This window comes from Labrus mixtus, chromosome 17 (assembly GCF_963584025.1).
Source record: "Labrus mixtus chromosome 17, fLabMix1.1, whole genome shotgun sequence".
In the NCBI taxonomy this organism is placed as follows: Eukaryota; Metazoa; Chordata; class Actinopteri; order Labriformes; family Labridae; genus Labrus; species Labrus mixtus.
The window spans coordinates 10618341-10633638 of record NC_083628.1 but is presented as its reverse complement, the minus strand read 5'-3'; the positions used below and the strand labels follow the sequence as shown (position 1 = coordinate 10633638).

Genomic DNA, 15298 nt, shown 5'->3' with positions numbered 1-15298 from the left:
ATGAGTCGCTCTGCTCTCAGGTGTGGATGAGGGAGAGAGAGAGAGAGAGAGAGAGAGAGAGAGAGAGAGAGGAAAACGGGAGGGGTGGGGGTCTTGTCACGAGAAGCCACGTCATCGCAGTGTGTGGAATCTATTTTTAGCAGCGTAAACAGAGGGATTCCAGCCCACTGATCATGGCTACACAGTGAGAACTGGGTGGTGGGAGGCAGGAGACGCTCTGGATGTGAATGAACGACACTTTCCATTTAGTCCTGACTGTCTGCCTAATGCGTCGCTCCCCTCCCACCGCCGCTGCCTGTCGAGGAGAAACACTGCGCCACAAATAGCTCGATGAGCTCCCAGTCTGACGCTTTCTTCTCTGTGCTTTGCTTCACATGCATGAACACATGTACCGTCTCTTAATACAGGAGCATGTAAACAACAAATACAGTGTGTGGCCCTTTTTCTGAACAGATTTAAGATTTCTTGCACTAGAAGATCGTACATGAGAGAGTAAAACCAGGTGAATTACATGAAAACAGCCCTGGATTGTATCGAGATTCATATCCATCTCTTTTATATCAACAAGGGAAGCAATTAGGTTTCGCAAACATTATTGCCCTAATGAAGGATTTATGGATGTATTTATTAGAGTGGGTAAGATTCAGCTAAGCTTGTCTTTAAGTTAGTGTATGTTTTGAAATCATACAATCATGCATCAAGCTTGTTATCACTTGATCTTGACCAAAGAACTTGATACATTTTTTGTTGAGTTTTGGGTTAATGCCATAGGGGAAACTAATATAGCCATAAAAGAAACTAAACAAGCACATTTGGATTTTTTTTGAAGTTTCCACAGAAACCAATTCAAATGTTTTCAGGTGACATGAGACCTGGTTAAATAATTGGTCGATAACTTCCTGTAGACACTGGGCAATGTTGGAAATAAATGAGAGGATGGATTTCAGCATAGAAATATGGGGATTGCCAACTTTAACCACACACCACCTCATTGTTACCAGTGGTTTTATACCCCCGTGAATGTTACCATTTTAAAAATCTAAATATGGTGCTTAACGGACCATTTATATATTATATATATTATATTAAGAAGGTGGTTATCATACTGCTACCCAGTACAATAATGTTTTTAGAACTTGGACATACAGTATGTACAATTTGTGAAAGACAAATAAACATAATTTAAGAAGCTTTTTTCTGCATAATTAATACTGTTAGTTTTTATACTAGAGTAACATTTTCAGTTTAGTAATATTAGGTCGTATATTTCTACTTTTTTTTAACTTGAGTAAAGGCCCAAAATATTTCTGTCACCCCCGATGCAAACAGAAAGCGCTGCATACAAACCCGCATTGTCACGGTTTCCAGCTGGCAGTCAGATGGTGCTCTTGCAAAAACATTTTAAATATAGATCCATACCTACATGACGTCCCTAGTTGCCCCTTGTGGTGGGGGGTTGTGTGAGTCATGTTCGGGTGTGTGTGTGGGGGGGGGGGTTCATAGCTGTCACATTTAACCATGTTTGCAGTGCTGGCTTTTAGCACTTAGTCTAATTAACAGTCCAGAGGCTTTGTGCGGATGCAGCGAGGCGTTGTGTCCTCATCAAATATTCACATGCACACATATTCAACACCGTGGACCACCTCCCCTGTTCACCTGATACTCAGAGCGTCACTGTGTTAGTTAAAAGTAATCTCTGAGCGTCTGTTTGCTCACAGATTAGACCGATTGGTCGTCATCATATTGGCTCTGTGAGGCTGAACTTTCCAGCATTGAAGAGTTTAACTTGCTGTCTGCAATGGGCTTCATATTTACCGGGTGTACCTTTTTTGTTGTTGTTGTTGTGTTAGCATGACAATATTTTTTGATAACCACTGAACTGCCATAACTGTTTTAGGTGATGGTGCAAGTGGGAAAATGATTATTCCCCAAAGTTATTTATCCTCTGGGGATTTTTGAATGTTTTTTGATAAATTGAGTAGATGTTGAAATATTTATTGTGATAAGTGAAATCTATGACCTGCTGGTGGCACTATAGGAAAGGTCAGGAGATCGTCGAAGGATTAATTTACCATCTACCATGAATGTTTGTACCACATTTGATGTTAACATATCAGATGTTTCAGTCTGGACCATGCGACAAACATTTGCTAACTTTTAAGCCAAGCTGATAGCATTGTGAAGAAATCCTTTAAGAGAGAGAAACCTTTAGTCTTTGTGGTTACTTAATCTTAGTCCAAATGCACCAGCACTTCTGAAGGTGGACCCTTGGAGGCTCTGGAGTTGTACTGTGGGCTCAGTTGGTAGAGTCATCGCCTTTCAACCGAAAGGTCGAGGGTTCGATCCCCAGCTGAGCAACAAGGCCGATGTGTCCTTGGGCAAGACACTTAACCCAGAGAAGAGATTAGTGTTGTACTTACTCCCTGATGTACGTCACTTTGGATAAAAGCGTCTGCTAAGTGAATTGTAACATTGTTGTAACAATTATGCATAACACTACACCTCAATACGATCAAAACAAAAAACTGTCTTCCCCTTTTTCAATTAGAACTTATGAAAAAAGAGCTGTAGAGACCAAGACCATTATTTGTACCCAGCTAGCTGTGAACATGTTTATTTCTGTTATTAAAAAGTGTATCTTAATATTAAGGAAGGCTGTAGGATCTGTAGTTTTTTGCGCTTCTACATTGGCTTCATTTTTCAACACCAGAGGTTGCAGCTTGGTTTGTATGCACAAGTTTGAGCCTTCCTTAATGAGTCGACGGTTTCTGAATACTAGCAGTTTGTCATAATTCAGTTCCTCTGTAAATGTGAATGTTTTGTTGGAGGTCATCAATATTTGGGGAAAATAAGAGAACGGAGCAGCAGGCCTGAAATTAGCAAAGCTGCTTAATGATTTTTAATTTGTTAACTCCTTGAATTTTGGATTAACAAACTGAGGTTCAAACAGTAACAGGAGGTCCAGATGAAGGATGTGAGGCCCCCCCCCCCCCCACACACACACACACAGGGAGTCATCGTCGCCATTTACTGGTTACACTGGCACAGCAGAGCAATTTGAGCATCATCATAGCTAACCTCCTGCTAGCATCCCCAACACAACCATTATAATAGTGATCTTTGCTATCACCCCCGCCCTCCATGCCTCCTTCCTCTACCCCCCTCCCCCCATCTCCACCACCAGCCTGAGCTAAAAATAGCCATCCTCTCTCATCAGCCAGTCGTCACGTCAGGGCTGCGTTCATTCTCACTTGACGAACACGCCTCTTTTGAGATTGAGATGTTTTGAGAGTAATCAGAACATGTAACTTCTGGTTCTAATATTTCAAAGAAAATAGCCTCAGCTACTGTCATGCACATTAAATCAGTTATTCTCAGGATTTCATTTCATTCTTACATATGAAGGTGTTTTTTTCTGCTTTCTCGAACTGGAATGAGGAAGGAAATGATTACCAAACATGACTTCTGCTTCACATATATGGGTACGCTGGGTATTGATCTTGTGAGACACATTTTTTCGCCGAGTTGTGTGTTCATGTTTACTCCTAATCCATGTCCCTGTGCTCGATAAAAGCAATATCAGCTGTGAACTGAGTCTCATTGGGCTGTTTGTCATTCACAGGAGGAAGTGTGGAAAGCATCACTGGACATGAACTGCAGGTCAGTGAAAAATCAAAACATCTTCTGTCATCTGAGTGATGTTAGAGGAAGCATTTAGAAACATATAAAACTGCTTCAGAGTAATGTTTCTCTGACTTTCACAACAAGCAATGTCAAGTGAGGGAGAGAGCTTTAAAGTGATTATTTGTTTTATTATTTATTGTAGGTTTTTGTGCACAATTTTCAGCACAGAGTGCAGAGGTCTTGGTTAATTTTTTAAACTTTACAAAAACAAAAATCAGTAAAATAGGTCTGTTTTACTCAGCTCCCTTTATGGTTCCAATGAGCAAAGAATTCAATCCATAGAATGAATAATTGAACAAAAAATATGAATCCATATAAACATTTACTCCCCCCGACTTTCTGCAGACATTTTAAAAAGAAGCCGCACAGAAAAAAAAGTGGGTATCTGGGTAAAGTCCGGGTGAAAAATGTGCAGTGCAGCTCACCGTGATAATGTTGGGACATTAATTTTCAGGAACTTTTGTGCATGTGTGAAAACACTGATAAACTCACAAAATACTTGTAACTACAGACATTGAGAAAATACGAGTGAAATACATTTTCTACATACCTTAACTAAACACATTTACCGAAACTATTCTATAAGAAATAAAACTGAGCTGGAGTAAATAAACAAAAATGAATGCTCTTCTGGAATTTAAAGGGAGCACAATTTACTGCAGCAGCCAGCATGACATCCTGACAAATACCGTCAGTAAGATCTGAGGAGGCGGTGTGCAGAAACCTGCCACTAAACAGAGTTCCTGTTTTCTGTTTGATGCTTTCAGGATGAGTAACAGGAGCGTCTGCTGAGGAAAGATGTGTCTGACAAGATCACAAATTAACAGTAATTGTGGCAGATGTTCAAGTTTAGAGCTGTGTGTTTGTGTTTGTGTGGGCTGATTCTGTTAGCTTGTGTTCTGCTGATGCTCAGATAAAGTGTGTGTGTGTGTGTGTGTGTGTGTGTGTGTGTGTGTGTGTGATGGGAGGAGAACCCATCAACAAGTCAATTCATTCTGAGGATATCTGCAGCTCATAGATAAAACCAGAAAGGGAGGAGAGGGATGCAGCGAAACACGGGGCTCGCTTTCAGCATCACTTACTTATTCTTTGGTATGACAGAAAATCTAATTCAAGTATTAAGTTAGCCTTTTGTGATCTGTTGCAGTGAAGTGTGTTCAGGTTCTTATTTCTCGTGCCGTCGCTGTGTCTAAAATCTCCTTAAAAGGTGAAGCGGCAGTCATGTGATCCCCTATAGCAGCGTCTGGCTGCAGGTGGGATATTTTTAACCTGAAACCCACTGAGACGCGTCGGCTGGATGTAATTAAGGAGACGTTTATAAAGTGCAGACATGTGAGTCACAGAGTTTTATCCTGTGCTTGCAGCGTTCACTCAGTGCACATCAGGTCTCACTCAGAGAAATAGCACCAGAATGTGTCTCATCTGTCATGTGTGTACCTGTTTCACTTTCACAGTAATGAGCACAGCAGCAGATTATCTAAAAATGTAATTAGTTCAAAAACCAAAAACTGTTTTTAAATTCTTATTTTTGGAATCCTATAGGAGAAAGAGTTTGTCATCTATGATAATATACTTTGTCTCTTTCTTTGAGACAATTTGTTGTGGAGCTTCATATCACTCTTATCTTTGCTAAATATGAAACTACAGATAGTGGGTTGTTAATTTAGCTAAGCATGCAGACCTCAAACACATGGAAACAGCTAGCCTCGCTTGATCCAAAGCTTTCAAACGGGATTGGTTACATTTAGGAATGCAAAAAAAAGAAGACCCTTCATTTTCCCCCAAAACACCCAGATGAGAAAGTTATAACAATTATTAAACGTAAAATAAAATATATATACGGATGTTATCAAAAGTGATTTAAAAAGAAGAAATTTGTATCTGACTGACGACCTCAGAGAGGCTGCAGGTTGTTAAAGGGACAAGGACAGAACGTGCTTTTAAGATAATGTTAATGTGTTCTATCACATCATGATAGCTTCATGTCCAAACAGGAGGACCTTCTGTTCAAAGAAACCTGAAAGTCCCACAAAGTGATTTCACAGTTTGTTCTGTTCTTAACATTCCTGAAGAAATGTTTTTCTTTTATTTGACCCTCTTTATGTAAAATGGGATTGTATTCCTAATCCCTTTTTATTCGTCTACTTCTTACAGTTTTTGAACTCTTTCATAACAGGAGAAAGTAGAGATTCATTTTTTAAAGAGTATCTGCTAAAACATGATATTTGCATTTCAAAGCAGTGTTCAGTTTGTCCATGTACTCTGTTTGAATCCTTGTCAAATTAACCACAAATAAATAGATATATGGTCTATTTCCTAAATGTTGTTTGATTAAAATTGTATAGAAAAGATAAGTCTCTATGTACCGATATATAACTGGAAATAAATGTGAAGATTTTGGTAAAGATTGTACCAAATTACAAACATCAGGTGCTTGTAGGTGGACTTTGTGACATAAATCAGAGTATCTGCTCACCTGCTGTAAATCACATCTAAAAAATTGAATAAAGTTCAATCCCCAAATTATAAACTCTTCTTACAAGATTCCTGTAAAGACAGAACAGCATTTAGTGTTTTAAAGGGTGCAGTTTAAGTCTCAAAAAAGCTGTTTCAGCATCCATCCATATTTAAAATAATCAATGTTACAGTCCAGACAGTATCAGTAGAATCATTCATGATTTGTTGGTTAAAAGTTAACTCCCAATTTGGAACTGCTCAGCAGTCTCATTTAGATTCAGTGAACAACACGTGTGAGCAAATCGCACAGCAGGACGGTCACGACTCCTGCGAACACACACCCAATCTTCAGAGCAGGTGCTCCAGCGCATCAGAGATTCAAGTAATTCATGCTCATGTTCGGCACAGCTTCACTGAATGTCACTTTCAAGCAGAACAACTCGTGTTTAAAAGAATCACATTTAGATTAAGACGTTTCTTTCGGTTTTCATGTTGTTTTGTCGACAGACTTGTTACATGTGTTTAATAGTTTGTGTTCCTCACTGTGTTGAACCGTGTTTTCATCCTGATCAATTAGCTTCACAGTTAAAATGTTAAAAAAAAAAAAATTCTAGATCTATTACAGATGTTTTAAAAAAAATAAGCCTGTCAGAGTAATCCGATCATTTCAACATTTAAAAAAAAAAAAAAAGCCAAATTTGCTTCTTCTGCTGAAATGTGAGAAGTTGCAGTTTGTCTATGATGGAATCACTGTCATCTTTGTTGAAAGAGATTAATTGATTTTTTTTGTTTTTTTGACTGTAGGTTAGACATTATAAAACAACTGAATAGCTCAAGTTTTTTTCTGAAAACATTTTACAAGCCTATACACCCGTTTGTCTCACACTTTCATTTTTAAAAAACGGTCTCCATAACTATTCTTAATATAATTCCTCCGAGACTAGAGCTTCAACAAATAGTCAGGTAAGCATTACATCTGGAAAATACATATTACATTTTCAGCCACTCACATATAATGAGCGGATGTTTCACAATTTTAATTCTATTGCGAAATGAACGTCCTCCGTGTTTTTGGGGTTTCACATTTTTATTTTATTTTTTTACTTCTGAGGTTGTTGCTTTTCAAATTTAGTTTTACTTTTTCTTCGTTACAAGTCATTGCAGATTTGACAAATGATGTGACAAATGCTAAAGGGGAGACAAAATGACAACTTTTTAAAAACATTTTGTTGAAAAATTACATTTTGGATTTTTATATATATTATCTTTTGGACTGACAAACAAACCAAGACACCACTTCAGACTTCTTTCTCACATTTTAACGACTTATTCACATTTTCACACTTACATCGGAAAGAGAAAATTTCTATTTTTATTATTACTACTTTCCATGAACATGTGATGGAGACAAAACAAATAATGCATTTAAAATACTCATCAAATAAAGGCAATAGAAAGAAAACTGTTGAGACAAATCATCAAAATAAAAATCTTTGATTTTAAGCTTAAAGCATCCAAATGGGTTCATATAAAAGAAGGAATCCTTTGTAGATTTAACTCTGTGTTTGTACAATTTATTCAGGAGTATTGGTAGAAAAAAAGGACATATTTTGAGATGAAATGCAGTTACATAAAATAAAAAAATTCCTGCACGTCTGTGATAAACTTCCTAGTTGCACGGCGATCATTAAACCAACATAGAGCTGACTCTGGCTCAGCACTGGAAAAAGAAATCAATCTGTTGGGCTGCACCAGCGTCTCCCTGCATCACAACAAAACCAACCAATCAGGACTCAGCCTCATGCGCCTCCATGGTAACAGAGCTGCCTAACTCTGGAGGAGGTGGAGACAGACGGGGGGGAGTAAAAAGAGGAAGGGGGGGAAAAACATAAAATAGGTGGATGAGGGAAGGAAGAGGAGAAGGAAAAGGAAGAAGTGCTTCTTCTCTTCTTTTCACAGCGAGGATTTAAAAACACTCCTTCCCCCGACAAAGGGGGGAGGACTGGGTGACCGGAGACGGCGGCGAGTGCAGGGATGAGGAGGGAGGATGGCTGGGCTGCTGGTCTCAGTGGGACCTATATCTGCAACGGCCGCTCAGCTCCGACTCTGTTTTGTGGCTGTGGTGAGATGTGTTTTCTACAGTTCTCTTTCAAAAATCATGCAAATATGTCTGAGCTGATTGCTCTCAAAAAACATGGACGCCTGCCTGTGTGACTTACACAAGTCCAGACTAGTGGATGCAAAGACACGTTAGGTTAGAGGCTCTGCAGGTGGCTGCTTTTTGAGGCGGAGACTTTTGTCATTTCCCCTCTCAGAAACACATAAATCTGTCGAGCCTTATGTCGGTTTTTACATGAGTTTACGTGTGACTGCTTTAGTGACGTCTCTTACTGTATGTGCAACATGCTTCAAAATCATCTTTGATGGTTTGGATATGCGGCATATTCAGGGAGTTTTTCATCTCAGAGTGGTGCGTTGTGCTGGTATGTGTTTAAGCAAATGACACACAAATATAAAATACTCATAGATACCATTCATTTCTTTCAAATACTTATTGTTGATAGTCTATTGTATTGGCAGAAAAAGACAGATTGCTGACATTTTGCTAATGACAAGTGACACAATAATTTACTTGTTACATTTTTTGGTTTTGGTGCTGGACAGGCGCATTTACTAAAATGGGTTTTAACTTTTCTGTCATCATTGTTGAAATGTTTGTTTTTACACAGGTTTTTGCTTAATGAGAGTTGTCTTTTAAATCATCTATATTGGCACTATTCCAACCAAATTTTCAGAGGCTTAAAGGGCAGTTTGGCTACAGGCGATGATCATCAATCCACACGTTGTTTAGGACTTGACTGTCTTTTATAAAACATGGAGAAATACGTGGCGCAATACGACTCACTTAGCCCCATTATCGGCTGAATCAGATGCATCCTGGTGCCTCCCTCTGTGACATGATGCGTCTGCCTTTTGCTTTCCAATGTACAATGTATGGTTTCTAATTTGCATCGTTGATACATTCTTATGTAATCTGAATAATTTAAAATATCTTACTTTTAAATGATTAAAGATGAATGCACATCAAACAGGGGCTAACACAATTTCACATACAGACAGGTGTCAATGTGACGTCATTCTGAATCTCCTGCATGCAAGGATGAAAAGAAACAAGAATAACAGGGAGATCACATGGATCAGTCGGTTTTCTATCCTGTAATGCAAAAGTTGCCAAAATAAAGGGTGAAAAACAAAGTGATAGTTTTTACAGAAACAGGTGATGATTAAACATTTGGCCTCTTTTGTGCTTTTCAAGGCTAAAACATACTGCTCAAGATTTTCTATTGTAGTAAGTATATTAATCTATTTACAGTGACCATTTTGACAGGATTTTGACATTAAAAAATAATATATATTGATGCTTACATGACCTGTTTAATGCCTAAGTTTATTTGTTCATGAAAATGTTCCTCTAAATGTTTTTTTTTTATTCCAAAATTATTTCTTTAATGCTAACCTTGCCCTTGTTTGCATATTGATTATTTAAAGCCTGACATTCATTTTAGTTTTTGATGTAAACAACAAATATTTACAGCCAACATTTCTTTTTTATTAAGCTCATTTGTTCATGCTATTAATATTAAACATTCCAATTTTGATTTTTCAAGATTATAATCATGTTTTTCTATTATTTATTTTATTATTTAACATTATTATTCTTAATGTGAGGATGGATTTTGCACTTAAACACCTGCCACTTGTTGCTATAGCCTACAGACACTGGGAGTGTCTCTCATCATAGGGACTTACTTTGTGTATTCTTAGTTATGCTACTGCTAAACATAGCTAGCTGGCTAGTTAGAAAAGACTAATAGTTTTAAATGTTTTAAATCAGTAGGATATTAGAAATGAAAGGTCAAAAAAAATAACTGTGTCTTGTTTTAAAGAACCCAACGAGAACTCGACTGACTCAGCTGTTATTTTCAACTCAGCATGCAGCAGCTTCAGCTCAGGAGATATTTTAGCTCTCACTGCTTTCATTTTGATGTTCCAAGCAACCGCAAGAAACAAGCCTCTCACATCAGTTTGTTAATTTATCAAACTGAGCTGGTGGACCAAAAAACAGAGCTAAAAGGATGTTTTGACTTATTGTACATTCCCGTTCTTACATTTTTTACAAACAGCCATTGCAGAGTTTAGATTAGAGGCAGTTGTCCTTTAGGCATCTAATCTAATTCATTCTGTTTTTAATCAAATAAGGAACAATAACAATTAAAGCTGTGCAGATTTAAAGCAGGACTAGCTGCAGAAAAGCCTTCAAAGGGCAGAGAGGAGTGTGAATAGCTCTGGCGATAAGTGCTCTCAGCTCTTGACATTCAGGCTGAGACACTTACAGACTGTCTCTTCACTGCACACAGGGTTTGAGTCTAATGTGAATGCGTGGATTGTAGGCTGTTGTTCGTTTTTCAGGGGTTGAGCAGTCGGCCTGTGGAAATGAGCTGCTGGCAGGCCGTGCTGTGTTTAATGGAGCAGAGCTGTTTTTCTCTATAGTTGGTTGCCTCGGTGGCAAATTTCGTGAGATTTAGCCTGTAGGCCTCTCAGTCTGCATCACACAGGACTGTGATGGAGGGCAGCTGGCAGCTGGTCAGACTTCAAGAGGAGCAGATGAGATTTTTACATCCTATGGAGGCAGATGTGTGCAGTGGATGTGATTTTTTTGGCTGTGAGCCTAATTCACCATATTTACACAGCGGCCATTTTCCTCTGATGTCATGCTTATGATGGGAATCTCAAAGTCTGTTATCAAGTCATATGTTTGAGTTTGTAGTGATGTACATCCCCCCCACACACATGTAGTTTTACTACTTCCCAATTGATCAGATTCTGAAGAAAACAGTGTTCAGGTATTGAAAGGACATATTAACATCAAGTAGCCGCCCTTTTGCCAATTTTTAGATTGTTTTACTGTTAGCTACAAAGTGATTTGATACCAGCATAAACTTTCCAAAACCATAAAGACATACATTATAGTCAAAAATAACATAAGCGAGAGTGGTAACTGTAGATGCTAACATTAGCTATTGCTGATCGTAGGCTAGCTAATGAATCAAATACTCTATTTCTACGGTCATGTACAAAGGTTAGCTAATTTTATTAGTTAGCTCAAGCCAGGTTAAGTTAATACTAGCTTTGTTAAAGTTAGGAAGTAGCTAATTGCTAACATACTGTAAATATTTATGTAGTTACAACACTTTTGATTCCGATATTAATTTCCTAGCTAACAGTAGGCTAATTGAGGGGTTATGCTAGTGTTAGCTGTTGACTGAGCTCATGTGTAATCAACGTCAGGGCAGGCTCTGGGCATAGACGATGAAGGTGTGAGTCCTGAACGCTTAAACCAACTACTGGATTGTAAACCTCCCCACCCCTCTCCCTTAGCTCCGCTTTATTCAGCCTTGAAACCCCCAACTGAGGTTTGTGCTGAGCCCTCAAAGGCCCAAATCCAATCGGCAGGTCTCTGTTGAATTCCTGTTTTGTGTTTTGCCATGCACTTTATGAAAAGATATACTTTGTTGTAAGGACAAAAATGCTATTATAACATTACTGAGTATCAGGTTTTATGTTTAGGTTGTTTTGGCATAGTTGTTAGTTTATATTGCCTTTTTCTAAACTTTGGATGAGGGTTGTCTTGCTTCTTATTCTTATTTTATTTTACCAGAACCAGACACATGCTCAGGTTTTTTTGTCACACATTTTGTATTTTGGCTTTTTTTAAAAAAGATTTATTAAACTAACTTTACTTCTTCACATCATTGCTCATCTATTGCGTGCAGTGGTTGGTTTCCATAGAGGTTCAATCTTCATTTGGCTCCATGTTTTATCACTATCGCTATAAAAAGAGGTGCAAACTTCATCATTTAAATGGGTTAGATTGAATGGGGGTGACTATAGGTAACAGTTAAGGCAAATTTCCTTCTTCCTTTTTTTTTTTTGCAGCTCCGTGTGAAATTGGCTGCCAGCCCAGGACAACTTTATTTAGGATTGAACTCAGTGGACATTTCCAAAGTAATAAGAGGGAATGGAGCCATATTAAGGAAGAGATACTGAAAGATGTTGAGATGAAACACATTACATCACATATTGATAAAGCACTCTGAAAAAAATTAATTGAAGTTTGTGGTTGCCTGCCAACTCTGAGTCCTGAATTTGATGTTCCTCTTCCAGGGATAAGTGCTCTGCTTATTATTAAGGACTGAAGTGAACCTGGCTTATATCACTACTTGGCAATTGACACTGAACTACACGCAAGCTTATGTAGTGAGACACAACAACAGAACAACATTAGAATCATGAAGTTGAGACCAAGATAATATAAACTGTACCATATTTATTTCTATTTCTATCAGAGAGACATAAATGACAGAATTCCATTACAAAGAAATATATTCTGGTACAAATGCAATTTTAAAAACCTTCCTGTGAATGTTACCAGAGCTGTTAGTGGAAAAACTGTTTGCTCTAGTGCTCAATTAGATTTTTTGATTGGCATACAAATATTTTTCGTTATTATATTTATAAGTAATTAAGGCACAAACTTTTCCTGGTTTCAATCCTTGTTCCTGATTTTGTAGGGCTATCATGTTGAATGTATATCTTATTGACTTACGACATACTTTTCAGAACTTTTAAACCTCTTCTTGAAATCTGGGAATTCTTAATTTAGATGTCAGTATATTGCGTTTTATAGTTACCAGATTTTTCTAAAATATTGGGTCAGGAGAAACAACACTGTTGCTATTTATTTTAAAAGCTGGAGCACACCAGACTAACAACAAAGAGCAAGCTGCGACAAAAACCAACTACTGCGTCGTGTTGTCTGGCCAAAAAGTTGCACGGTTTACACCATACTGATAGCAGCCTACTGCCGATTACTTTGTGCATTCTGCACATGTGCAAGTGGCAAAATCTCTCCATACCGGCAGGTCACAGGTGGCGTCACTCTGGCATTTGTCACACACAGTGGAAAACCGGAACACCCATGACCAAGGATATACAAATAGCAGTGTTTTTGTTTAGCATTTTTCTCTGATTGTGTTGGTGATTACGTCGACTTGAGAAGATGTCTGAAGATATGGAGATGGGAAAATGAGAAGGGAGTAATGTGCATGCATTGTTTTATTAATGACCTCTGATGATATTCTGATGGCGACTAGATATACTCTTTGGTCCATTCAGTTCATTGTTATGTTGCTCAGAGTCTGCAACTTACCAATGATGTGCTGGATCAATAAGCTGATGGAGGAAAAAAATAAATAAAATCCAAAAGGCTTGACTCATGGCCGTCTGTCTGCCTGCCTGCCTGCCTGCCTGCCTGTCTGTCTGTCTGTCTGTCTGTCTGTCTGCCTGCCTGTCTGCCTGTGTGTTTGTCTGTCTGTTTGTCTGTCTGCCTGCCTGTGTGTTTGTCTGTGTGTTTGTCTGTCTGTCTGTCTGTCTGCCTGTGTGTTTGTCTGTCTGTCTGCCTGTGTGTTTGTCTGTCTGTCTGTCTGTCTGTGTGTTTGACTGCCTGTCTGCCTGTCTGTCTGCCTGCCTGTGTGTTTGTCTGTCTGTCTGCCTGCCTGCCTGTCTGTCTGTCTGTCTGTCTGTCTGCCTGTCTGCCTGTCTGCCTGCCTGCCTGCCTGCCTGTCTGCCTGTCAGTCTGTCTGTCTGCCTGTCTGCCTGGCTGCCTGTCTGCCTGCCTGTGTGTTTGTCTGTGTCAGGATGTAACTGCCCTTTCACAGATGACCCTCAGAGTGGAGGGTTTACCTGTTACCTGACATGTTCCTGTCAGAAACATGAGCATTAGCATTGAAATTAACATTTCAGTCGGAACCAAAAATCCTACATCCTGCTGATGTATCTAAACATCAGGTTCATGTTAAAAAGTTAATGAAGCCACGCTGGTTTCCCTGTCAATCTGCTCCTCCTGACCTCTACAGTTCATCTGCTGCAGCATCATCACAACCAAACATGCACGGACTAATCATGCACAGATGGACAGACTGTGTGACGCAACCTGTACACACACACACACCTCTCTCCTGCGTCATGTGATCACAGCGTCAGCTTTACAGTCGACTTAATCTGTCTCAGATTAAGTTGTCTTTGTCATGTGACCTCCGCTTCTTCACACTCTGTCTCTACTGTTTAAATAGAGGCGTTTAAATGTTGGCATGAAGGACGTTTAATTCAGGAAGTGGGCGGGCCGTTAGGTTTAATTCTGCTTTCTTTATACATGTACAGCAGACACACATATTAGAGGATCGGCAGTTGAAGAAATATTCTAAACTCACTATGAAAATGTGTACAAATAATCATGTATTTTGAAATGAAAGAAAAACAGTACTTTAGCAACACTAGAACAATCATAATCATGATGCAATTGTGTATAATTTAGTCCTAACAACAATTTTAAAGAGAAAATATATCTATGTATGAATTGTCATTGAAAACATGCCTGTGGCTTGTAGAAATAAAGAGCATGTATTACTTATAGTCCGTTCTTCTAAAATATGTAAAACTGAAAATACAGCCATGAGTTGAATTAGCAGATTTTTCTTGTCTGGGCCTTTGCAAAAATAAGTGTGATTTTCCTCACCTTAAGCTGCGTCATTCCATCAACTTCCATGAGCAACGACCCAACAATTTTTCCACAAACCTGCTGACAACTCAAAAAACAGAAAAAAAAAGCCACAAAAAACACAACCTCCGTGGTGGAAATACAGCATATAGCTGCTCTAGAACTATGACTTTTAAAACTTTATGTTATAAATACTTGAAAAGATTAATACAGTTTGAGTATTTTAACAAAACTGGCAGTTTTTAAAGAATGACGTGGTACTTTAAGCTGCTTATATCAATGATTTGTACTAACTTTTACTGTTCTGGATTACTCTCACGGCTATCATAGTTTTGTTTTTAGAGAGACACCTTAAAGGCTTAATATGCGATTTTTCACACTTAAACGTAATAGAAATCAAGTATATCCTCTGAAAATAACTCTGTGAGTCATGACTGTCTACAATGAGTGTAACACCCGAGTCCCACTGTCTGTGATGCTTTCTGAGTTTTCCCGAGTCCTATCTTCAGTTTGTTTACATCGCCCGGACGGCCTGCCGGC

The 15298-nt window shown here is 38.6% G+C and overlaps 1 protein-coding gene across 1 annotated transcript in view; it reads left to right on the top strand.

Annotated features, from left to right (window-relative positions):
* Nucleotides 1-15298, top strand: part of LOC132992114 (membrane-associated phosphatidylinositol transfer protein 2-like) — a 54950-nt gene that overhangs the window by 3143 nt on the left and 36509 nt on the right. The window contains exon 2 of the mRNA XM_061061260.1: nt 3623-3660. The gene's annotated coding sequence lies outside the window, so the exon portion shown is untranslated. The remainder of the gene's footprint in view (nt 1-3622; nt 3661-15298) is intronic.